General features: G+C 47.4%; 1 protein-coding gene across 1 annotated transcript in view; it reads right to left on the bottom strand.

The window, feature by feature from the left end:
- The window catches only part of SND1 (staphylococcal nuclease and tudor domain containing 1), a 439,366-nt gene that overhangs the window by 64,931 nt on the left and 350,597 nt on the right, over positions 1–23,838 (bottom strand). The gene's annotated exons all lie outside the window — the stretch shown is intronic.

The following is a 23,838-nucleotide window of genomic DNA, read 5'->3' on the forward strand; positions in this document are numbered from 1 at the left end:
ACGTGAAAATTCCTGGAATTCCCCCCCCATTGTGCACCAAAGCACATCTAGTCTGTTTTATATCCGTTTTCAAAGGCCAAATGAGGAATTTGTCTCCTTCAGGTCTTTCCTATCACCCCTTCCTTATTTGAACAGCTATTTTGGGAGTTTCAGGTATTTACAGTATCTCGGGGAATACCAAAGGGTCTTTGACCCACCAAAGGTTTTCTTTGGAGAGGTAAAGAAGATGGGCCTGAAACATTCCTTGGGGAAGAGCGCTAAGAACAAATGCATTTGTCGTGGGGGTGGAGCAAACGTAGGACTTGGAATCTGAGGAAAAAAATGCTTTTTCAGAAAAAACTTCAAAGGAGTTGAGGGGAGGGGGGGGGAGACTAAGCTTATGGTTCCTGGAAGCGGTAGGAGTTCCTTTCCACTGGGCCTACTCCTTGACCTAAGCACCACTTGAGCTTTTAGAGCAGCAGGTACTTGGGACAACTCTTCAGGAGTCCCACAAGCACTGAAAGAGCAGCTGTGTTAGCGACTCATCCGAGAGCTTGGTCCAACCGTAGTGTTTGTTACCTGAGAATGGAACATGGGTGGGTAGCTCTTCAGGGGCAGAGTTTTAGCAACACGTTAGAAGAAAAGACTCTACTGCTGATTATAAGCTGTTAGAGAATATTCATTATAGATCTTCTAAAGGCCATGAGAAATCATTTTGTCTAATCCCTTCACATGTTACAGTCAAGGAAACCAAGCCCCAGAGAAACGGAAAGATGTATCCAAGGTCACAGTGCTAGTTAGCGGAAGAGGTGGGACTGAAACCCAGCTCTTTTGACTCCCAAGCCAAATGTGCTCTCACTTGGGCCCTTACTGGCAAGAACACATTTCTTTCCTGTCCAATATGCAGTGGAAATGGGACCTTCTTACAGATACCTCTGTGTTCTCCTTCCTCTTAGAGCTGCTCGATCTCTTTCAGAACTGGCTCTACTGTCCTCAAGGCCTGACCAGAATTCTGACCACAGGGGCCTGACAGCTGGCCCAAGACAACTCTGTGCTCACTAAGGAGCTAGATTCTCAGAACTGCATGAAACAGCTTCCTGATTCTCAGGTTCAGGGGCAAACAGACATTACAGGAGCCCACAGAGGGTAGCCGCTGCCAGGGAAAGAGTGAAGTAGATAAGGTAGTGTGTTCACAGTGGAAAAGGTGGCTTGGCCTTCTCCCTGCCCTGGAACTTTGCAGAGTAGAGGACTGACAGAGGTTTTAAAGCACCCATCAGGTTAAGTTCTCCATAGTGGAGTGGTTTCTATTTGGCTCGGCAATCAGACTCTTGGCAGGCTCCTTAACTCCTCTCCTCCATTGTATCCACCCCAGCCCTAGCTCTTTAAATGCCATGCTGTGTTGCTACTCCCATCATCTGCTCCAGGGCCTTTTCTTCAGTGTAATGCTGCATCCTATTTTCAGTGAAGGTAGAGTAGATAGGCTAGTTTCTCAGGCCTAGAGATATTAGCTTTATCATGGCTGTTTAACATGTACTGAGGCTAGCAACTTCCTGGGTGCTAGGTGGAACAACATAACAAAGAGGTCCAGAGTCCATGGCCATTAGTAGTAGAGCTCTGGCTTCCTTCAGTGGAGATGGAATAGACTGGGAGAGGGTTGAGTGGGCCACTACCTCAGGGGGCCAGAGTGCATAATTAATGCTTCCGCATTTTGTTGCAGCAATGCAGCAGGGACTTAAAATTAGAGAAGAGGAAAGAGAAAAGGCGGGGGGGGGGGGGGGGGGGAGAGGAGAGAGGAAAGAGGAGAGAGGAGAGAGAGAGAGAGAGAGAGAGAGAATATATATAGCCAAACATATGTCTGATTTTATCTCCTCTGCTAGCACTCAGCGCTCTATGCCATCAGCTAATACAGGCACTGTTCATGCCATTTCTAAATCCTGCCTCAGCTAAACTGTAAGGCAGCCTTTGTCTCAAAGCACCTCTCTCGGTCTCCATCCATTCAGAAAGTACCCTTCCCCTCAGAGGGAAGAATGGTTTGGGCAGTAGATTAAGGTTGTTTTGTCTTTTCTTTAAATTAAAATGAAGTAAACTGCTTCTTGGAGTAGGGATAAAGGCTCCAGGAACAGATCAGTGGAATATACATATCTGCAAAGCAATATAGCAGAGCACTTTTAAGTATAGACCTGGAGCCAGTCTTCCTGGGTTGAAGCCTAGCTCTATCACTTAACTAGATGTGTGACTTTGGACAAATACTGTTTCTTCATCTGTAAAATGGACATAATGTTAGAATTTATCTTACTACTTCATAGGCTACTGTGAGAATTGAAATTATAGATATAAAATCACACTTATTAGTGCCTGACAGCACCTAGTAATGCTATATAGTTGGTAGTTATTTCATGATATATTTAAGGGAATAGGCCAACTGCCTAGCCCTCATCACCGCGTTTATTCCTGAATCCCATCCACGCCTAAAGGGAGAGAAAAGGCCTACTGAGCTATTCCAGAGAGGAGAGGTGATTATCCAGTGGTCAGGGACAGCAGGATTGCACCATCTATGAGCCGGAGCACTGTGGGAAAGCTAGGTTGTACTTTTCTTCCTAGAAGACACTGCCCTGTGCTCTGTTCCCTAATCCAGCTCTATAGTGGCCTGAGGCATTGTGTCTAGGAATAGATTATCTTTCCTTGTGGTGAGCAGGAAGAAAGGAAAGATGCTGTTGGTGCACAAGCTGAAGGGCTGGGATAGGACACATCTACCAAAGAAGCCTTGGTCCCTTGCTAAGAGGGTAAGCTTTCTGGAGTATTCTCCACCTACCCGTTTCTCTGCCAGGGTGCCTTACCAAGGGTAGGGGTGGGGAGGGCAGAGGCACCAGGAGGCAGAAGAGAAAAGGGCTGTTGGGGCTTTAAAGCAGTATTGGAAAGCTTGGAGAAAAGAAAGGCAGGAAAAAATCACCATCATTTGAGCAAATGAGAGCAGAATGGAGCGATATGGCAGACACACAGGCTAAGGGTCTGCAATGCAGTTAAAGAGGAGCGCCAGGGAGATTCTTCTACCCTATCAAGAAAGAGGCTGGCTGGACCCTGGATGGGGGAGGACTACTAGTGTGAAATTCATGGCATGGAACAGAGAAGAAAAGCAGGGAGGATCAACTTTCCAAGAGAAGCCTAAGAAAGAATGCATCTTTATTTCCTAATGAAGGCAGAATTAGCTTTTAGGATGATCATAGGTGTTATTTTCTGGTCCACGCCAGCTTTGCTGTCAGTATTTGGGCCATATCACCTACCCACAACAGTCCTGTTCCTGAAACTGGAGGCTGTCCACTGTTTGGGGGAAGCAACCGGCCCTCAGGGCCATAATCGAACCCTGATGGGTTTATTCAGGGCTCCTGTGAACACTCCCTCATTTCTATTAAGGCATAGCCAAGAAGGGTGAGGAGAGGGTGCAACTCCCTGTTTTATCTACAAAGAGAGTATTATTCCAGAGGGAGGGCGTTATATAAATCATGTTTTCCCATAAAAAATAATGATGACTGGGAGTTCAGTGTACATGGATCTGGCAGTGAGTCAGAGATTAGACCTAGGCCTGCAGGGGAAGCTCTCTGGTCAATGTCAGCATTTGAAAGGATGGCACTGTCTTCTCTAGCTTACCCCTCAAGAAGTTTTTGAACCTACAGCAGGGAAGCATTGAGATGAGAGGCTACTCTAATGCCAGGTGTGGAGACTATGTGGACCAAAGTAGTACTTGGCCTTTCAAGTCCATGCAATCTGCACCAGGGAACAATTCTGGAGCAATCACTAAAGTTTAGATTAATTGCTAAATAGCAAAGGAAGAGTCCTTGATCCACTTGTTTCTTTCTTACTCACCCACCTTCCTATAACCCCACTAATAGAAAGCATACTCCAATTAATTCCCATATCAGCTCCCTGGCCCCCACTTAAGTGCAATCGTCTGCCATGAGAGGACCTAGGCTATCCAGCAAGAGTACTCCATTCTAGAAGACTGATGGCTCTTTACGCCAACAGTTCTCATGCTGTTTCCTCTTCCAAGGCAAGTCCTTAATCTATAGTCTCTAACAGTTCCTTTAAGGTCTCAACCCTGATTTCCCGAGTCTGTGCTGGTGTTGATTTATTCACTAGATAAGTCACTCTGCCTGCTCAATGAGTCAGCAAGGATGACTGAGAAAGGCTCTCACACACTAACTGTTTCCTGTGCAAAGTTTGGTTTCCTGGCCTCAGGCTACTTCTTCCTAGTCTTCAAGGCCCTGGCTTCTCCCCTTTACCTACCCACTCATCCAGGCTCATTAAAACCACTGAGACAGCTTCTCCCACTCAGATTGCACCCTGTAGGGGAACTGAATGAGTTACTGGCAGCTCTCTGCAGAGGCAGTTCCCTGGATAGTGCAGCCATGTTTGTAGGAATGCTCAGCACTTCCCTCACAATAGGCCCAGCACAGTCCCAAAAATGAGGCTGAGGCCTCGGACACTAACAGCTTGTTCCTGCGACCCACCGCTGCAGTGGTTACAGGTTATAATCTATTACCATTGCAAGAAGACTTAATTTCTGGACTTAAAGGAAGTCGGATAATACTTTATCCTATTAATGTCTGCCTGTGTGAATTGACAATGGCTTCCTCCAGACATGACAGCATATTCTTCCAATTCATCTCTTTAAGGGGATGAATTGGGAAAGTCTGGAATAAGAAAGGAGGGAGTGCCAAGAAAGAGACTGCTGAGGGACCAGGGAAAGGGAAGACAACTTTTAAATTAGAAATGGGGAGAGGAGAGTTGGGGGGATATGGCCAGACTGAGATATCTGAAAGCATGTTTGCATTTCATTTTGTTGCTCTTGTAAGGGAAGTAATTGCAATTACTGGGTATGCTGTATCTATGTGTGTGAGAGAAAAGGTCCTGAAGACACAGAAATATGAACACAAGAAGAATAAGTAATTGGCCTATTCCATGTTCTTGTTTCAGCCACTGCGCCTACAGGGTAGCTTTCCCTTTCTTTAATCCCTCTTCCAGATTCCTGTTTTAAGTCCGCAGCTGCTCTCCCAGTGGTATCAAGTCAGCTGAGGGCACCTTCACATCATGGGTGTGTTACCCAGGCTGGTCGACCCTGGGACAGCAATGGACACCGAGGAAAGATGATGTTTTATGACATCTAACTTCAGAGATATGGAGACAGTGAAGGGAGCTTCCAAGTTAGTTCAGAAAATCTAGGCGAACCTCCTCATTTTATTTATGAGGAAAATGAAGCCCAGGGAGATGTGACGTTCCCAGTGTCACATCGCTGGTGACGCAGAGAACAGTCCCTGGTCTCTGTGTTATCAACCCAGCACTATTACCAGCAGGTCCCACCATGATCTACAACTCCAGGGGGTGCCATTTACAGAAACTACAAAGTGATTAGTGCCCCCTGGAGTTTGCAATTTGGTGCAATCCCGTCCAGTTTGCTTCCAGAGAGAGGAAGAGAAGGGGAAGTCCTTCTGTACCAGCATTTTATCTGTGTTTAATGCTCTGAGACAGTTGGTGCCACTCATGACTTTATTCAGACAGCTAGAACTGAGGAATCAGGCAACGTTTTCCTTCTCTTCTATCATAAGTGTTCTAGAGCATGGGAGCTCTTATGGCATCCCAAAACAGCTTATAAATTAAAAGGAGCATTTGTTGCTTATACTGCCCTTCCCTTCCCTTCCCTACAAGAGCGAAGAGCTGTAAGGTAAAGATCATGAATCGCACGGCCCGTGTGGCTCAGTGGATTGAGCGTTGTCCTATGAGCCAAGAGGTCCTGGACTCGATTCCCGGTCAGGACACATGCCAGGGTTGAGGGCTCAATCCCTAGTAGGGGGTGTGCAGGAGACAGCCAATCTCATCAATGTTTCTATCTCTCTATCCCTCTCCCTTCCTCTCTCTCTAAAATCCATTTAAAAAAAAACATTAAAAATACACAAAGAACATGGCCCTAGCTGGTTTGGCTCAGTGGATAGAGCGTAGGCCTGCAGACTGAAGGGTCCCAGGTTCGATTCCAGTCAAGGGCACGGACCTTGGTTGCAGGCTTCTCCCTGGCCCTGGCCCTGGTCAGGGCTCATGGAGGAGGCAACCAGTTGATGTGTTTCTATGACATTGATATTTCTGTCTTTCCCTCTTTCTTCCACTTTCTAAAAATCAATAGAAAAATATCCTTGAGTGAGGATTAAAAAAATAATAGGCCCAGTTGGTTTGGCTCAGTGGATAGAGCCTCAGCCTGAGGACTGGAGGATCCCAGGTTCGATTCTAGTCAAGGGCACCTGCCCCAGTTGTGGGCTTGACCCTCCCCCCTGCCAGTAGGGGGTGTGCAGAAGGCAGCCAATCAATGATTTTCTCACATCATTTATGTTTCTCTCTCTCCCTCTCCCTTCCTCTCTGACATCAATAAAAATATATATATATTTTAAAAAGAACATGTATCCCTGCGTGGGGAAGGCTTGCAGAAGCTAAATCGTGTCAGAGGTCCATTCAAGGTCAAGAGGACCGTTGGAGAAGCAGAGAAGTCAGGAGGCCTGCTTCCGGAACTCCCTTGCCTTCCCTGGTACTAGGAAGCTCTGAGGGCCCAAGCTTCAGAGACCTGTTCTGAAACGGGGGTCTAAGAAGCTAGTGAACATTTCAACAGACTCTTGGGAAACAAAGTGGCCCTGGCTATAATTTTATCACGCTCATTTAATTAGAATCTGTCCTGTCATCTTCACAATGGTTTCAAGAGAAGTCCCAACAGAAACATTTTAAAAGAACAGCTTCATTCAACCAAGGATCTCTTTTAACCAAGTCAATTTAGCAGAAATTTGCCATCTTGGATTGGTGGAGTCACATCTCTTTTCCACTTCAAAGCCAGGAAGAGAAGGGAGGTGGGGAATGCAGAGGAATAAAGAGGAGGGCGGGGGGTTCAAGTAAATGAGTTTCCATCTATTAAGGAGCGGTAATTTCTGCTAGCGCCCCTAGAGACCAGTCCCCTCCAATAATGGTCTGACTCTAATGATTCCCACTCCTCAGCAACAGCCTGTGTTCTGCTGGTGCTGATACAAGCTGTGCCAGAGAAATTCCCTTTATCTCGGAGGTGCTGCTATCATTACGCAGGAGAGATTAGCCGGCCAGGAGGATGTGCTTTTGGTGGGGAGAGAGCTAACCAAAGAGAATGCTCTTCTCCAGCAAGCATGGTACCGCTGACCTAGGACATAAAGGCTGAGAGACAGGTGAGAGGTAAGTGATAAGAAGACAGGGCAGACATTCTGGACAAGAGGGAGAAGACGAGAGAAAGTAAAAGTTGAGGTGCCTCCTGAGGAGTGGCTGAACTCAATGCAAGACAAGCGCTGGCTGGCTGGGAGGCAAGCAGAGGTCTGTGGGGCGTGGAGTATGGGTATGGATCGAGCACAGGCATAATGGACAACAACTGATGAGCATCTGTGATATAAAACATGGTAATAAGTTCTCTGGAAGTAAAAGTAGGGGAAATCAATTTCAAGTCCCTAAATAACTATCATTTTCAGGGCAGAAGTAACACTGAAATTGGGGTGATAACTGTTACTGAGGCTGCGGTATCAGTTGAGGGGTGCGGTCCTCTCATTCTGCCTCTCTCTTCCACACACTGAAATCAGTGGGGAGAGCTAATACTGTGGCTCTAGTTTTTGCCGAGGCTTTGCTGAGGCTGCTGCAAAATAAGGGGTGGGGAGTCCCTGTGATGGAGACGGACTGCTTCCAGAAGCTGCCTTGCCAGATGTGCCAGCAGTCATCCTGGCCAGAGAGCCTGCAGTGCAGACAGATGCCCTGGGCCATATTCAGGATGGCGAGACCCTTTACGGTACTGTGGCTCAGCTCTGGGGCAGTGCAGAGCGGCAGGGTAATGTTCCTTAGCCAGATTCATTTCCCCCCAAACATCTTCAAATATGTGGGCCACGGAGGGAGGCAAATTTAATTAAATTACTGTGTTGTCGGCCGCCCTTTCTGGGCAAGGGCTAAAAATGGGCTCATGCTGACATGCAGACCCGTCTGTGTACACAGAGCATGCGTTTCTTTGTGTTTGGCTGTCAGCTGGATGGGGTTGGCAGTGTCCAGTGCTGGACCCGGTGAGCTGGCCCCTTTGTCGCAGCAAGACCGAATCAACAAGAATCCAACCCAGGCCCCATGTGCTCTGATGCCCTTTTCCTTTCTACCTAAAAGATGACTGACTGGCACTCCCGCTTCCTACATGAGTTTGTTTCTCCTCAAATGCCTCTCTTGCTGACACTCAGGACTTTCCCGGAAGGCGGTGCCCTGTGCTGAGCCAGGAAGGAGGAGTGAAGCTGGTGAGGTGTGATTCAGAACAGTGCAAGGGCAGGCTTTGTTTAGCTTGGCGGGAGATGGAGGGGTCTCCCTGGTGATTCTCTAGAGTGCTGCTTCAGTAGTTCCCCACTGGCGACTCCATGCTGTAGGTGCCAGAGTAAAGCAGCAAAGCTTTCTTTCCCCCGACCCTGCACAAAGGCCACTGGACTCGGAGCCTAACCGTCACACGGAGGCAGGGATGTTCGATGACAACTAGAAAGAACCACTTAACATGTGGAAATCAACAACCACAACAAACGCTGGCTGTGCTGTTCCTGGGCTCCCCACAAGGTCATTCCTTTGCAATCTGGCAGTTCAGGCCTCACTGCTCCAGTTTCAAAAATATGACCAGGGTAAAGATTTCAGAACCCCCTGTCCCACCCACCGAGGAGAACTGCTGCTCTAACTGTAAGGAATAGGCCGAGGTGGAATCGGGTGTGTGGCGTAGGAGACACGGAGGGGCCATGTGGTGGGCTTTTCCGTTTGGAACCGAGACCCAGGAAGAGTCAGGTGGGGAATCTTTTCCCTGCTGGTCTCCAGAGACCTCTCTCACGTCTAAAGCTTCAGTGAATGTAAAAGAGGTAGCCCTGTGCTGGGCGCTGAGAAGTACTTATGCAGCCTGGCACCAGCAGACACCCAGATGATGGAGCAGCACAGGCAGCTCTGGTAGCGTGGCAGCCTCTATAGGTCTCCAAAGCAGGTTTACAGGCAGTGCCGCAGTGAGGATAGAAGGCAGAACACAGGGGCTACACCTCCCTACCCCAGGCCAACCCTCTGAACTGCTCTGTGATGAGGGGCACGGCAGATGGGGAAGGCAGCAGCCTCCCTGGCGCTCGGTGTCCTCTTGACACTGCTCTGAGCAGCTCCAGGGCCATTCTCTTTCTTAACTGGGGGTGGGGTAGTGTATCTGCTACAAGGTATTGCTAAGGCTTTTGGCTATAAATCTGACGTTTTCTTTAAGAGTTAAGACAAGTACTGTCATTTCAGGTCCCTGGGACCCAACTCAGAACTGGACTGTGCCTGTGGTCTCTCTCAGTCCAGCAGTTCTAAGTGACTGGAATCTGTGGATCAAAAACAAGAGCAGGCAGGTCACTAAAATGTGGTCAGACAGGAGGAGGAGAGAATGGATTCAACAGTGACTTTCCTGTGGTTAAAATTATAGCAAGAAAAGAAAGCAACATATAATACTAGACAAACCCAGGAGGGAAGGACCAGTCAGGAAGAACACGAAATTGACCAGTTTGGTGATATCTGTCATGTGGCTTGAGAGAAACAAAAAGGTTCCTGGGTACTTCACTATGGTAAAGAACCTCCCTTCCTCACTTAGCAAATTAGATAGGAAAGAGTAGACCCTACCCTAGGCTGTAGGTACCATGATGTTTGGAGTGGAAGGTCCCTAATTCCATTCATCCATTGGCCTCATGCTCACCAAGTAACTGGCTTCAAATTGTAGGGATGGAAGCAGACACCTTTTCTGGTAGCCTCTGTTTTCTTTCCTCAGTATATTATTGGTCCTTGGGTGCCAGTAAAGATATTTTGTTATTGTCCAGGATTAAAAATATTCTTATTCAGAAGAAAACAGCTCAAATTGGAGAGAGAGAGAGAGAGAGAGAGAGAGAGAGAGAGAGAGAGAGAGAGAGAGAAAATAATGTACCTCAGTTCTGCGATCTGCCTATGAGAAGGGCTGGCTTTGGGGGCTATGTTCCTCCCTGCTTAAGCAGCCTAAAACTGCTTTCTCCAGTGCAGAAGAAAGCCTTGCAATAACGTGTGTAACAGCTAACTAAGCCTCAGGGTGCATCATCTGAATATGGGTTTTGCTGTACCAATGGCATTCCAAGAGCTGCTAGGTAGGGTCCCTTAGATTTACAGACGACCTGCCCCCATGAGCCTACCCTGCACAGGTGGTTGAAGGAGACTGCTACATGGCTGTGGACTCGCTCAGGCAGGGCCTGCTAGCTGGGACACCTTGACTCCCGTGCCTTCTCTGCAGCTCAGCAGCAAGCTGGCAAGGGCAAAGGCAGAGTGAAGCCCTGTGGCTGCTGTGCCATATCTTTCTTGTGTACAAGGTCACGCACGACCCCTCTCACATTTGTTATCCGGCACTTCATTTCTCTTAGCGAGGGACAAGGAGAAGGGAAACTAGTTGATTACAATGGTGTATTACAGGGCACTACCTTTCAGTCCCTTGAATGGGACTGAGAGCCTAAAGAGCAGTAGTTTGAGAAGTTGCCAAGTCTGCATTAAAGGGAGGAAAGGATAGGCAAGAGGGAAAGGTGATTTCTGACACCTACTCTTGCCTCTGATTCTTTCTCAGCTCACCCTAATTCCAAGCAACACTTAGGAAGCAGAGTGGGTGGAACTAAGGCTATTTGCAAAAACAGATTAGCTGTGATGCAGGCTGGAAAGTGTTTTCTGCACAATGTGAACTTAGACCTGCTGTATCCTTGTCTTACGTGGTTCTGATAAAACATTTTTTTTTATCACGTCATTTAGGCTAATATGCCAGAGTATAAACAAAGAGTAGTCTTCGTATTAGCCCCAGCTTCACCTATGGCAAGGCTTGGCCCAGCCCCTTCATCTCTGGGAAAGCAGGGCAGGAGAGGGATGGGAGTGGCAGATGTCGCTGGATACGGCTGCGGCCATCTGCACTACTGTGAATCAAGGTTGGCTCAGACAGAAGGCGCGAGGGAGGAGGTGCAGCTGCTGATGGCTCAGACAGCTTGGACCTGTCCAGGCAAACAAGCCGCTCAAGTGCAAGAACAGCCAGCCAAGTAGGCAGAGCACGAATAAGGACTTAAAGCTTGAAATATCTGACAAGATATGCAAGGAGGGTAGGAAGCTGTCTGGGATTTCAGCTGGTATCTGGCCTTGCCTCTAACTGATAAGGCAGACTCTGCTACTGAAGGGTGGGGGGTATGATGTTTGGGAGCTGATGGACTATACCCAGGTGAGATTCCTTGAAGTAGAATTTTTAAAAAATCTTCATCTTGCCAGGCCACTGTGGCTAAGAGGCCAGTTCAATTCCTGGTCAGGGCACATGCCTGGGTTGCGGGCTCAATCCCCAGTAGGGGGTGTGCAGGAGGTAGCCGATCAATGATGTTTCTACCTTTCTACTCCTCTCTCTTCCTCTCTCTCTAAAATATCAATAAAGACATTTAAGAAAATCTTCATCTTAAACTGCAAACACAGCTCTGGACTGTTCTCCCTCACTAATGTCTTCCAAAACAAAATTCAACCACTGTCCACCAATACCTATCTCCTCTCCCGTCACTTCCCCAAGGTTAAGAAGCTGGGGACTCGTCCTGGGTGGTTTGGCTCAGTGGATAGAAGGGTCCCGGGTTCGATTCCAGTCATGGGCATTTTCCTTGGTTGTAGGTTCAATCCCTGGCCCTGGTTGGGGTGCGTGTGGGAGGCAACCAATCGATGTGTCTCAGATCGATGTTTATCCCTCCTATTCTCTCTAAACAAAAAAACAATGGAAAAATATCCTCAGGTGAGGATTTAAAAAAAAAAGCAGCAGTGGGGAGTTGTGTCTAAGAACTGGCTAAGGAAGGTGCCACAGGGATGCTCAGAAGAGGCAAACAAACACATGCTCTCTTCTATTACCTTCCCTGAGGGGGAGGGAGGAGGTATGGGATGTTCAAGTGCTATCACAGTTCCTTCCAGGGAAGGCTCTTTGAGACAGTAGTCCTCTGTCCCAAGTACCAGCAGTGAGGAAGCTGTTAAAAAATACCAATGTTCAGACTCTAGATCAGCGATTTTCAACTGGCGTGCCACAAGGGTTTTTAAAACATGCAGTACCTACTATTTGGTCAGGGACACTGACCTCTTTTCCTTTAGATTGTCAAATACAAAAACGACAACAGCCAGCACAACAATAGCCGTCCCGTGTAAATGAATCTAAATTACACCTTTTTTTGTTAGATTGGCAAAAAATATTTCTTGGTGTGCCACAGAATTTAGTAATTAGTATATGTGTGCCATGAAATAAAAAGGTTTAAAACTGCTGCTCTAGATCAAATTTAGTGGAATACTGCAGGGGGAGGAGGCAGGCAGGACTGCAATATTTAAAAAATATATCCAGGTGATTCCAGGGCACCCAGGAAGACAATCTCTGCTCTGGAGCCTGTAAGAGCAGGGAGAGGACCAGGTGGTCAGACCAGCAGGACAGTCCTGTCACTAACTCCAGAAGTCCTTCTTGCACGTGGTTTTACTTAAGCTGAGATAGAGTCCCTGAGGTTTCATTCAGGTTCAAGAGGAGTAACTTCTAAGAGAGTTGGCCAAGTAGCAACTGACTGACTGCCCTGGAGAAATAAAGAGGAACCATCCTACAAACATGTCACCCTGCTCAGAGACCCAGGTGAGGACAGATTGCTTACAGGCCCATGAATATCCAATGGGAGAAACCAAGGCACAGAGAATCTATTATTTATTTAAAAGAAAAGTGGGAAGAGAACCAAAGACCATGTTTCTCTAGCTGTCACCAGCCAGAAACCTTCCCTAGTCATAGGCTGCTCTACAAGCGACCTCAGGCAGGGCTCAAGATCCCCACACAGTTTAGGTTCATAAGGCCCAAAGAATGAGAAACTACTGTTTAAAATGTTAGGTTTCTGACCCTTAGCCTAGTGGCTAAGGTCCCTGCCATAGCCTTTCTTTGGTCCTTACTCATGTCATGTCTATTTAGAGCCAGTCCAGTGACTGGCATGGTGCCACGTGCTGGGAAAACAATGGAGATGACAAACTTGGTCCTTGCCCTTGAGGAGCTCAATACAATGAGGGAAGCAATAGTCTAAGAGTGGTGATGGGAGGTATGTACTGGGGAGCATCACAGAGTTAGGGAGAGCGTCTGTCTCCTTCCATCCAGAGTCCTGTGAAGAAATACAGAGCAGGCCATATGTCTTGAAGTTTAAAATTTAGTGCCTCTCAGGCCACTTGTTCTTTAGACTATGGAAGAAGCTCCCTGGTTTGGATTCTGGATGCAGGCACTGGGCAGTGGTAGGACCAATACTGTCTCAGCCCCTGGCAGGAAAGACAGATGTTCTGGGCCCTCCTACAAAGGTGCAGGAGTGACTTTGGGACCTCTCTCAAGCTGGCATCTGCTGGAAAGGGCTGTCTCAGGCTTCCCCAGGGAGTGGGACAGAGGGCACACCATGCTCTCAGTAAATACTGACGGTAGCAAAGCCCTGGGCTGGTTGGGTAACCTTGGGCAGTCGTAGCCTTTCCTCTGCTTCAGCTTCTTTAAGCAACACACAGATTCACTGAATGTTTAGGTAAAAATCACAAAGTCCCCTGAACAACCAGGAGCCAACAGCTTGCCCCTGAATGAAGAGCTGCTAAGCCAGGGTCCTAACAAGGCTGTGGTGTGTAAAAGTGGCATGGAAGCTTCCAGAGCTCTATTTGGTTTGGCTGTAGCAAGCTGCTATTTGCCATGAGCGAGCAGCCAGAGCAGAACACTGCTTGGGAGTTGGAAAAGGCACTGAGGACACAGAAGAGCCCTCACAGACTTGCACTCAGAGCTATAAGAGCATGTGGACTCCTGGAAAGGGAGGGAACTACATGGTCAGCTCCCTCATCCCCCAGCTTTAGCAAAATCCCACTTGGTAAAGTGTTGAGCACTGAGGAAATGAGGACTCTGCTGTGGCATGTATTTCCCCGATGTGGCAAGAGAGGTCCTCAGAGTGGTGTGTGAAGTGTTGGCAGGTGACAAGGCAGGTAAGGTAAACTATAAGGCACAGCAGCTTTCAAGGATGGGTGATACTGAGGTCATTCAGTAAAAGTCAAAGCTGTCTAGTTGTCCACTCTGAATATACATTCTAGACACAGGTCTAATTTGTGCCTATTCTGTTCTTCACCTCCCAAGAGGTTAGGGTCCAGATTGCTCATGGGAACTTATTATCCTGAAAGGTCAGTCTTAGATCATACAAAGTCCAAAGTCAAAGCTGATCTTCTAGGATGCCGAGGTCCAAACTCAGTCTCTGAAACCACTGGGTTTCAACCTTAGCTGCACATAAGAATTACCTGGGGAGCTTTTAAATTTTTTTAGTTACGTCATTTATCCCCTATTTTTTTTCTTTGCTGAAGTATTGTAAAACATATCCCAGACGTGATCTCATTTCACCCTTCCATACTTCAGTATTCATCTCTAAAAAATACAGCTATTTTCTTACATAACCACAATGCCTTTATCATTTCTAACATAATCAACAAAATTATTCCTTGGTATCACCTAATATAACCAGGGAATTTAAAAGACAGTACTTGCTGAAGCCAGAATCTCTGGAGAGAGGCCCAGGTATTAGTATCTTTCCTAAGCTTCCCATACCCCATGATTCCAATGTGCAGCCAGGGTTGAGAACCGGTGGCCGGATCAATCCAGGATCCTGCTATGGGTCTGCTGCAAGCTCTGTGAAAGTTCTCTAGCCCTTGATCACGTGGCACACAACCAAAACCACCACGGCAAAGGAGACAGGTCAGGGAACAGGATGAAGAAAAGGAAGCCACAGAAGTGACTCTTACATAATGAAGGCTGCCAAGTCCTTAGCAGCAAGGCCCACTCAATCAATCACAGATCCATCAGGTCTGTGAGGCCCAGGAGAGCTGTTCCCAGGTGTTGCCCAGGCTGCTCCACGGCTCTCCGCACCTCACACCAGGCCAGTTGCATTATTCCTCTTACTTCCGGATCTTCTCTCTTTTGTACATGCTCTCTGGCTTAATATTCTGACAAAATCTGAGCCTTAGCACCTGGTATTAGGATTAATTAAGTCTGTGGTGGGCGTGGGGTGTGTTGCCAACACTTTTTGGGTGTGGGACCACAGTCTTCAATTTTATTTATTTCATTTAAAATAAGTAAACAAAACATTCTGCAAAAAGATGAGGCTGTATAATGGCAGCTAAAAATACCTCTACTGAGGACATCCGCTCCCCAGCTCCCCAATGAGAGATGCTACAGGGCCCTTTGTGAGCTGTGCAGCTCCACAGGGGCTCTGGGCGGCTGGGGACAATCCCTGGAGCAGTGACTAGTGACTGCTGGCTGGAGGGGGGCTGAACAACCAGCCAGTCAGCGTGACGGTACACATCAAGGAACTTACGAACCCCTCTTTTGCTTTATGGGCCCACTGCCCAAGCTAAGAAGCCTCTTGCCTTCTGCAACAGGCCCAAATGCCATCTCTGAGGATGACCCAAAGTAACTGGGACAGTTCCCGACTCCCTGAGATTCACATGAGTATGATAATAACCAGAGGAGGCAAGGCCACTCAGTCTGGCTCAGGGTGTTTGTGGTGCTGGACAAATTCAAGTGTGGGCTAGTGGCAATTAGACACAGGTGAGGCCTATGGTGCCTCAGGGAGGGGTGCTTTAAATGTAGGCTTGACATATAAAGGGAGATACCTGAGGGAGGGATGGGGCTTAATGGCAATTAGGGCCGCTGGATCTCTTTTGTAGGTCCTCTCAGTACCTAGGTCACTTAGTCCAACACACTCCCTTTTATTGGGGAAAATGAAGCCTCCGGAGGTTAAATGATTTTGTCCAGGCCACGGATTTATTGAATGGAGGAGCTAGGACTTAAACATGGGAATTTAGTAACAAGTGTAGTGCTTTGTTCCACTACACTATGCCACACCAACGAATGGTTTCATTCCAAACGTTCCACAGTGCTGAAATAACCATGGGAAAGGTTTTTTCAATTCAGGTGCTAAAGGAACCAAAGAAATTCAGGTGAGTGTTCTCTGGATGAGCTGGGAATTCTGCAATCCCTGCAGATTCTGGGGAACTCAAGGGTCAAATCAGCAACTGAATCAGATGTACAGTGATGATATTGCAGATAGATCTGTGATCTTGGCCACAGATCGAAAGCCATTCCCTTCTTTTCTGCCCAGGAAACACCTGGTATTATAGCTTGACTCAGGGCTGTCAGGAGAAAAGGGAGCAAGGGTAAGGCCATGGCTGTCTGGTTTGATGCAGGCATTGATCTTTTTCATTTCTTGGCATTGTGTGTGGCCCTTATGGAAGAATTTGGAAGCATAAGTCAACATCATGAGAGGACTAGGTCACAAAAGCACTGAGGAACAACACTCAGAGGTATGGGGGCAAGTTCAGATTACTGATTCAGGAAGAAGAGTGCAAAGCAAATCAAACACATCCTGAGAGCTTAGCGTGGGGAAGGGAATGTCTGGAATCCTGCGCTGTCCAATATGGTGGCTACTAGCCACATGTGGCTATTTAAATTAAAATTAATTACATTCATTAAAGATTCTGTGCCTCAGTTGCACTACACACATTTCAAGTGCTCAATATCCATGATGGCTAGTAGCTACTAAACTGGCCAGTGCAGGTAAAGAACGTTTCCATTGCTGCAGAACGTTCCATTGGACAGCACTGGTAGACTCTGTCTGGCTGTCTTCTCTCATCTCTTGTTGCCACAATGAGTAGTTTCTGAAATTCCTTTGGGGAAGAACTGAACTTGGGAAAGCTAGAGGATACCATAAACTAACTCTCCAGCCAACTGACTAAACCTGGGATCTCAAAGAAGCTTAGGACAACTGTGAGCATAACCCCCCCAGTGTACTAGGCTCAGCAGGCTCAATAACCTCTCTACCCCAGGGCCCTGTCTGCATGTTCACAGCCACTCTGACCTTTGCACATTTTATTCCATTTCTATTTTACACAGTTTTAAATGATGTTTAATATAGCTTAACTCTGCATGGTGCTCCAAGCCCCTCACCAGGGGGCCGCTCACAGGCAGAAGCACAATTAATAGCATTCCCAAGAAAATTATGCCCTGTATCAAAGCTGTCATTGCACCATATAAATGCTTATTATTACTATTGAATTCTCCAGCCTGACACCTCCCTGTGTTTACTAGGTAGCAGATAAACCTCTGTGTGTGTGCCTTCCCTACTTTACCACACCATCAGGACTAAATATAGCTCTTGTGTGTATGTTTAGCTCTAGCTGTGCTTTGGAAAAGGGGGGGGGGGTGCAGAGAGAAAGTTAATAAAATTGAATTGCTGAAAAATGTTATTTGTTCCTCCCTCACTTGACAACCCCTTAAAAGACAGACGTCACTACTAACAAGATGGGTAACCAGCACAGCTCCAGGGTGGGGTGAGCCTCCGATCCCGACAATATGCCATTGCTTTTGGATCCTCCTGTGTGTGGAGGGGGCACGTCTAAGAGCACAGTATGCAGGAGGGTGGGGGGTGGGGGGGTTCCACCCTGTGCCCTGGCCAAATTGAGCTAGAGTCCTGTCCAAGGAGTCAAGGGCACTTCCAGCTAGGAAATTTCACCTGCTCCCCCCTCGCCCCCCCAGTTAATAAAAAACAAAACATGAAGCAAAACAACAAAAGTTGCCCCCAACTCCAAAGAAACAGAAACAAAAACCCCTCAACTTAAGACAGCTCCCACTCTTTGGTTGTTCCTTTTGGGCTCTTTTGAAGCTTAGTTTTTGGCATAAAAAGACAGCACTTTTTCTATGATCACATGTTGGGAAAAGCAATGGAAAATTCCAGGTCTGTCAAGACACCTGGCCCCCTCCCTCTCTGGCACGCTTTTCCATCCTGTGCACAGCGCTTAAAGTCTTTAAAAATGCTGAGGCCCCGAAGAGTTCCTCCTCTGACTTAGCCTCCTGGCCTTTTCTCATTGAAATAATACTACTTAGGGAATGCACATGCTTACCTCTTCTGTCTGCCTCTGTCACACACAACCACTCCCTTTTACATGCCACCAAAGTCCACTTATTGTTGTCAGCAAGTGGATGGACAGGTGGTGGATGGAGAGGGTACGTGTAAGGCTGACACCATGGGAATGTGGAGACTTTAGCTCTCCCATGAATTACTGTGCGAAGGTGCCCAAGTGATTACCTTCTTCATGCCTCAGTTTTCTCAGCTACTGTGAACTGTTTGGATTGGACTGTATAATGCAGCGGTTCTCAACCTGTGGGTCGTGACCCCTTTGGCGGTCGAACGACCCTTTCACAGGGGTCGCCTAAGACCATCCTGCCTATCAGATATTTACATGACAATTCAGAACAGTAGCAACATTACAGTTATGAAGTAGCAACGAAAATAATTTTATGGTTGGGTCACAACATGAGGAACTGTATTTAAAGGGCCAGAAGGTTGAGGACCACTGGAATGTCTAGAGCCCTTAGAGCTGCAAAATGCTCCAACTCCGTATTCTGAAGGTTGTATGCTCAAGTCCTTGGAATCTGAATGGGTCATGCTTATTTCTATTTATAATCCATTTTTTATTTTTGCACTCAATGCTCTATGTAGAAATGTAGATTTCTATTCTAAGTTTTTCTAAACAACAAAGGAAAAGCTCTATTTTAGTTTGTTTGACAGGGAAATGTTTCTAACTAGATTGAGTTTCCAATATTATATTTGCTTTGCTTTTTTCCATCTTTCCTAAAAAAAGAAGTTTCTCAAAACCGGAAACGTTTTCTGTATTCAGGCATAGAAGGAATGAGGCTGCCTTGGCTGAAGGAAGAAGACGGTGCGACCACGGGCCCCAGGGGAGCAGGACTACCTGCCATCTGCCGCACTAGTTGCCTCACCTCCAAATCGGGCCTGGTCTGTAGTTTGCTGCAAATGTTAAGAGCCAAGCCACCAGCACATCCCACCCATGGGAAGCCTTGAGCCATTTGCACTCTGGCTACCAAGACTATCTGAAAGCAGAGGGCCACTTTCCTGCTTATGTGAAAAACTCGTGCATTAAAATGGAAAGAGATTATTGTCCTTCCCCCACCCCTCCACCCCCAGCTATTTTGAAAGCTTTAAACAGAAAGGGAGGAAGACCTGTCCCACCAAGCTGAGGAAGGGATGGAATTGTCAGAGACTCCCCCACCCCATGTATGCAGGCCAGAATGGGTTATTAATGATCCGTGGTAAAAGAACAATCGTCCTGCTGGCAGCTTCACATGTAATTAACCGGCTTCGCCGAGAGCTGGCTGCCTTCTCCAGGTCTGGCATCTGCAGACTGCAGAGCTACCTGACATAGCAACGCTGGGTTTCTAGCGAAATCTCCCCAGTGAGAGGGCATCCAAAACAGTGACCTCAACCTCAGGCACTCAGGAAACATGCCTGCGATGACAGTGCTCTTCTGCAGCAGCCTGGCTCTGTGCTAAGATTGACACGTAAGACTGCAAGCTCCCTGAGGGCAACCACCAGCTCCGGGAACTGCTAGTTCCACTGGTCACCATGCACTGCCCCTCAGGTAAGTGGGCCCCTCTACTGAGGACAGAGGCCATGGAGCAGGGTCGGCTTCCCAGCAGCCCTCCAAGTGCTGCCTCCTCAGCCAAAACTCTACAGACAGGAGTTTCTGGGGATCGGCTCATGCTCCTCAAGGCAACAGACTTCAGCCCTGTGAAAGGGGCTGAGGCTTACTGGCCTTGCTGGGCATGTGGACAATAGCTGCTTCTGTGTAAGTGTGTTGCTAGAGAACCAACAAAATTCAAATGATGGCACCCAAAGAGAAAAGAGACTGGGCTAAAGAAGCTTTGCCTTTATGGTAAGTGCTAACTTCCCTTTTACGAGCCCCAGGGCTCAAAGACCCTTGGCCATCCCATCAGGTGAGTGGAGTAATAAGTATTTGCCATTTGAGACGCAGTTTTAAAAATGAGCTCTTTAGTGTGTGGCACCTGAAGTGTCATAAAAGGGGTGGTGGTGGTGTCTCCATCACCTCTCAAGTGAGAATCAGAGGGTGTTTCCATTGAGGGAGAATGGAGCAGCGAGTGTGCGCACGCACACATGCAAGCACACAAGCACGCACACATACACACTCCCCTTGCTTTTTCTGGAGTCGAGAAAGCACCCCCTGGTGGATACAGACCTCTTCTCAGCACCCAAACCCTGACTCAACCTCTACCCCAGGCACCCCATGTTCCTCAGTGAGCAAAAGCTACTATTGAAGGCTCTTGCAAGGAATACAAACCTTTGCACCTTCAGCAAAAACAGAGCCAGTTCACAGGTGTCACTCACCACACTCAATTTATATTCTGTGGGAAAACAGATAATAAAAGCAGGGTGTGCCCTTTAGAAAAACAGAGTGGAGGGAAGTTCTGGGTGAGGCAGCATCGTCCATCAACTGATGCCAGGCTTCCCTTCTTGAGAGCACAGCACATGTGGTGAACTCACCAATAAAGCCAGAGTCACAGCATAGGCTGCACATTTTCTTGCTCATTACCTGCAGTTTCCTTCCTCACCCGGCTCTGATTACAGGAGCCAAGCACAGTGGTTCTCTCATTCCTATGGAAGCAGCCTAGCAACCAGAGTAACCCCAGCTGCAGATCAGCAACGTAAGAGGGAGACGGAGAGGTCACTCCTGGCCTGGGAGGAAATGGGTAGCTCATGATAAATGAATTGGTCCTGCCTGCCGTTTTTACTTGCCGTCACTTTAATCAATAAGGGAAAAGGTGAATTGCTATTGATCCCTTCAACACCTCTCAACGATACTGTACAAATTACAGAAACACACAGGAGGGGGGAAGAATGAAAGAGGAAGGACAGATGAAAGAAGCCCGGGCAGTGTGAGAATGCCCTCTGTCCCTGGAGTCGGTCTTCCCGTCGCTGGGTGTTAGGCACGCTCGGGTGCATGTGTGAATGTGTCACGAGGAGCCCTTCCTCACACCGTGAAGGGCTGGCCATGGAGAGCAGTCTCGGGGCCTCCTCTGCACTTCATGTGCTTGCTGTGCCTCATCAGGGCACCAGGGCATGAGAAGCCAGAGGCCTTTTGATGCAAGGCCAGAGGTCTGGAGGCCGATCCCAAGGGCTCATGATTTTTTGAAGTTGCCATACTTTCATGGTGGTTGGCTGGACTATCTCAACAGCTGACCATAATTCTGGATGGGAAAGCAAGAATTTAAAGCTTCAAGAGCAATCTCTTGCTTTGACGTACTAACCCCTCCCCTGGGTCAACTGCCACAAAAAGTCAGACAGGCAGCAGATAAGGTGAAACTATCTTGCATCATTCTTCATAATAACAAAGGCCATGCCTCTCTGGGTTCAAACCTGTCTTTGAAGCACTCTAGTCTGAAGGACATGCCATGAAGATCAGAGGCCGAGATAAACATGTGAGAGGTCTGATCTGAATCCTAGGACAGAGACCCTGTACAGACAGGCAAGACGACATTTTCACTTTCAAAATCGATGCTTATGTGAATCTCTAGTCTTACCTAGAGAACCAGGAAGTAGGACACTATTGTGACAGATGGGCATAACAACCACAACCAGAAGACACACATTTAGTGTCTGATTCTCAGGGCTTAGTCTAACCCCGTGGTCGGCAAACTGCGGCTCGCAAGCCACATGTGGCTCTTTGGCCCCTTGAGTGTGGCTCTTCCACAAAATACCACGTGCAGGCGCGCACGTACAGTGTGATTGAAACTTCGTGGCCCATGAGCAGAAGTCGGTATTTTGTGGAAGAGCCACACTCAAGGGGCCGAGCCGCAGTTTGCTGAGCCGCCGTTCGCCGACCACTGGTCTAACCTATTGGCTATAAGGAAGACTGAGAGAACCCTTCAGCACTCTGGGACAGCTTCTGTTTAGGGTACACTGCTTCTCAGAACCAACATCATGTCAAGAAACAGATTTTTGGCAGAAAAGGGGAAAATCGACCAAAGTTTAGCACAATGAGGTAAAGTGGTCACAGCTTGGGTTCCAGGACCAGCAGTTTTCCTGTTTCATTAATTGGGTCTAATATTCAGATGCAGGTGAGAAAATAAACTGGCCAGGTCCCTCTCCAGGTCACACAGTGCCTTCAGCTTGTGTATGGTATTCGTCATCTGGGGCCTGGCAACCCTTTTATATGTAAGTAGGAATAACTGGAGGGATCCTCAGGAACTACCACCACACACCTTAGTCATCACCTTTCAGTATTCTCCAGGCAGAACAGGGCCCAATGCTCCCATTTTACAGATAGTGAAACCAAGGCAGGCAGGCAGTCACATATCAAAATGAAACGGAATCCAATCTTAAAAACCCACGTTTTTTAAGGATGTGCTTGGCACTCTTGCTTCAATGATTCTCCAGCGACAATGACTCAGGGTGTCGTTGTGCAATTCTGAAATCAGTGACAACACAGGTCCCTAGTCTCCCATCCTCCTACCACAATATACCTGGAGGGCCAAAATACAGAGCAAAATAAAATGCAAGTTACAAAGCTGCTGATGTGTTTCGAGTGGAAGTGCTGAGATTAGAAGGAGGAAGTGGTTAAGTATACCCTGGGCGTTTGGAAATGGCCACGTCTGCAGCCCTGTAAGCTGATGAAGGATGAGCTCTGGCCGTCTCTTCCAGGCAGACAGAGAGGTTGGCCCTACCATCTAGAAGTGGGGAGCATGGCTGCGAGGGGGCAAAAATATAAGAAACAACTATTTAGCAAACAGCAGCACCCTTCCACAAGGAATCTTCCAATTCCGAAAGTGACCCTATTCTAAAATTACCAAGTGGCAAGTGTCCAGGCCAAAAATCCATATCCAATCAGTGGTAATGGACTATTTGTTGCATTTCCTCATATAAGGTTGCAGCACTGCTATAAAAATCCTGGGTCAGTAGTTTTAGATTTATTTAACTGGAGAGTAACAACACCCCCGCACTATAAGCACTGTAAAGAATTCTGAAGCAAAGTGGCATCCACAGCCTCTGGTAGAGGTGAAGGGACCTACTGGCCTAATTTGCATGATCTCCCACCTCTAGCTGGACATTCAATGCCAAGATCCTTTTCTGGTAACCATTAAATAGAAGCCCGCTGCATCAGGAGAAGGGAAAGGGAGAAGGGGGAGGCATTATGCTCGCCTGGAAAGAAAACGTGAAGCAGTTTCCAATTCAACTCTCCTGGCTCAATGGATAGCTTTTGTTCTTGCTGCAATTACTGTCCCAAAGGATTTGTCTTGGGGTCCTTTTCTTGTCCCTTGCAATCCTGCTTAACACATAGACATTTCTTTAGAGCTTCTGCCTGATGCTCCACTACCCTCCAACTCTCTAGTTTAATACAGACGAAAGATAAACCTATGGCAATTGTAGACTGCTGTGGTCATAAGGTGGTTTGGGGACAGAAAAGAGCACTGCTATTCCATTAGAGCAGTGGTCGGCAAACTCATTAGTCAACAGAGCCAAATATCAACAGAACAACGACTGAAATTTCTTTTGAGAGCCAAATTTTTTAAACTTAAACTATATAGGTAGGTACATTGTTATTAACTTAATTAGGGTACTCCTAAGCTGGCCTTTGCTAAAAACGTCCTCAATCTGATTGAGGTACGTTCGCTGAGGTCGACCCCTTCCAACTCTCCCATCTCGTCTTGTATACTTGTTTCGTCTATCTCCTTTCGTTCATCCTCTCTATATGTCCAAACCATCTCAACATACCTTTCTCAATCCTCGACACTACATCTTCTTTCACTCCACAATGTTCCCTAAAATTAATTTAATAAACTTTACTTCAAGTTTTAAGTCAACTTCGCACTGTAGGTACGCGCCCGCATGTGGTATTTTGTGGAAGAGCCACACTCAAGGGGCCAAAGAGCCGCATGTGGCTCGC

This window comes from Myotis lucifugus, unplaced genomic scaffold (assembly GCF_000147115.1).
Source record: "Myotis lucifugus unplaced genomic scaffold, Myoluc2.0 scaffold_73, whole genome shotgun sequence".
Taxonomy (NCBI): domain Eukaryota; kingdom Metazoa; phylum Chordata; class Mammalia; order Chiroptera; family Vespertilionidae; genus Myotis; species Myotis lucifugus.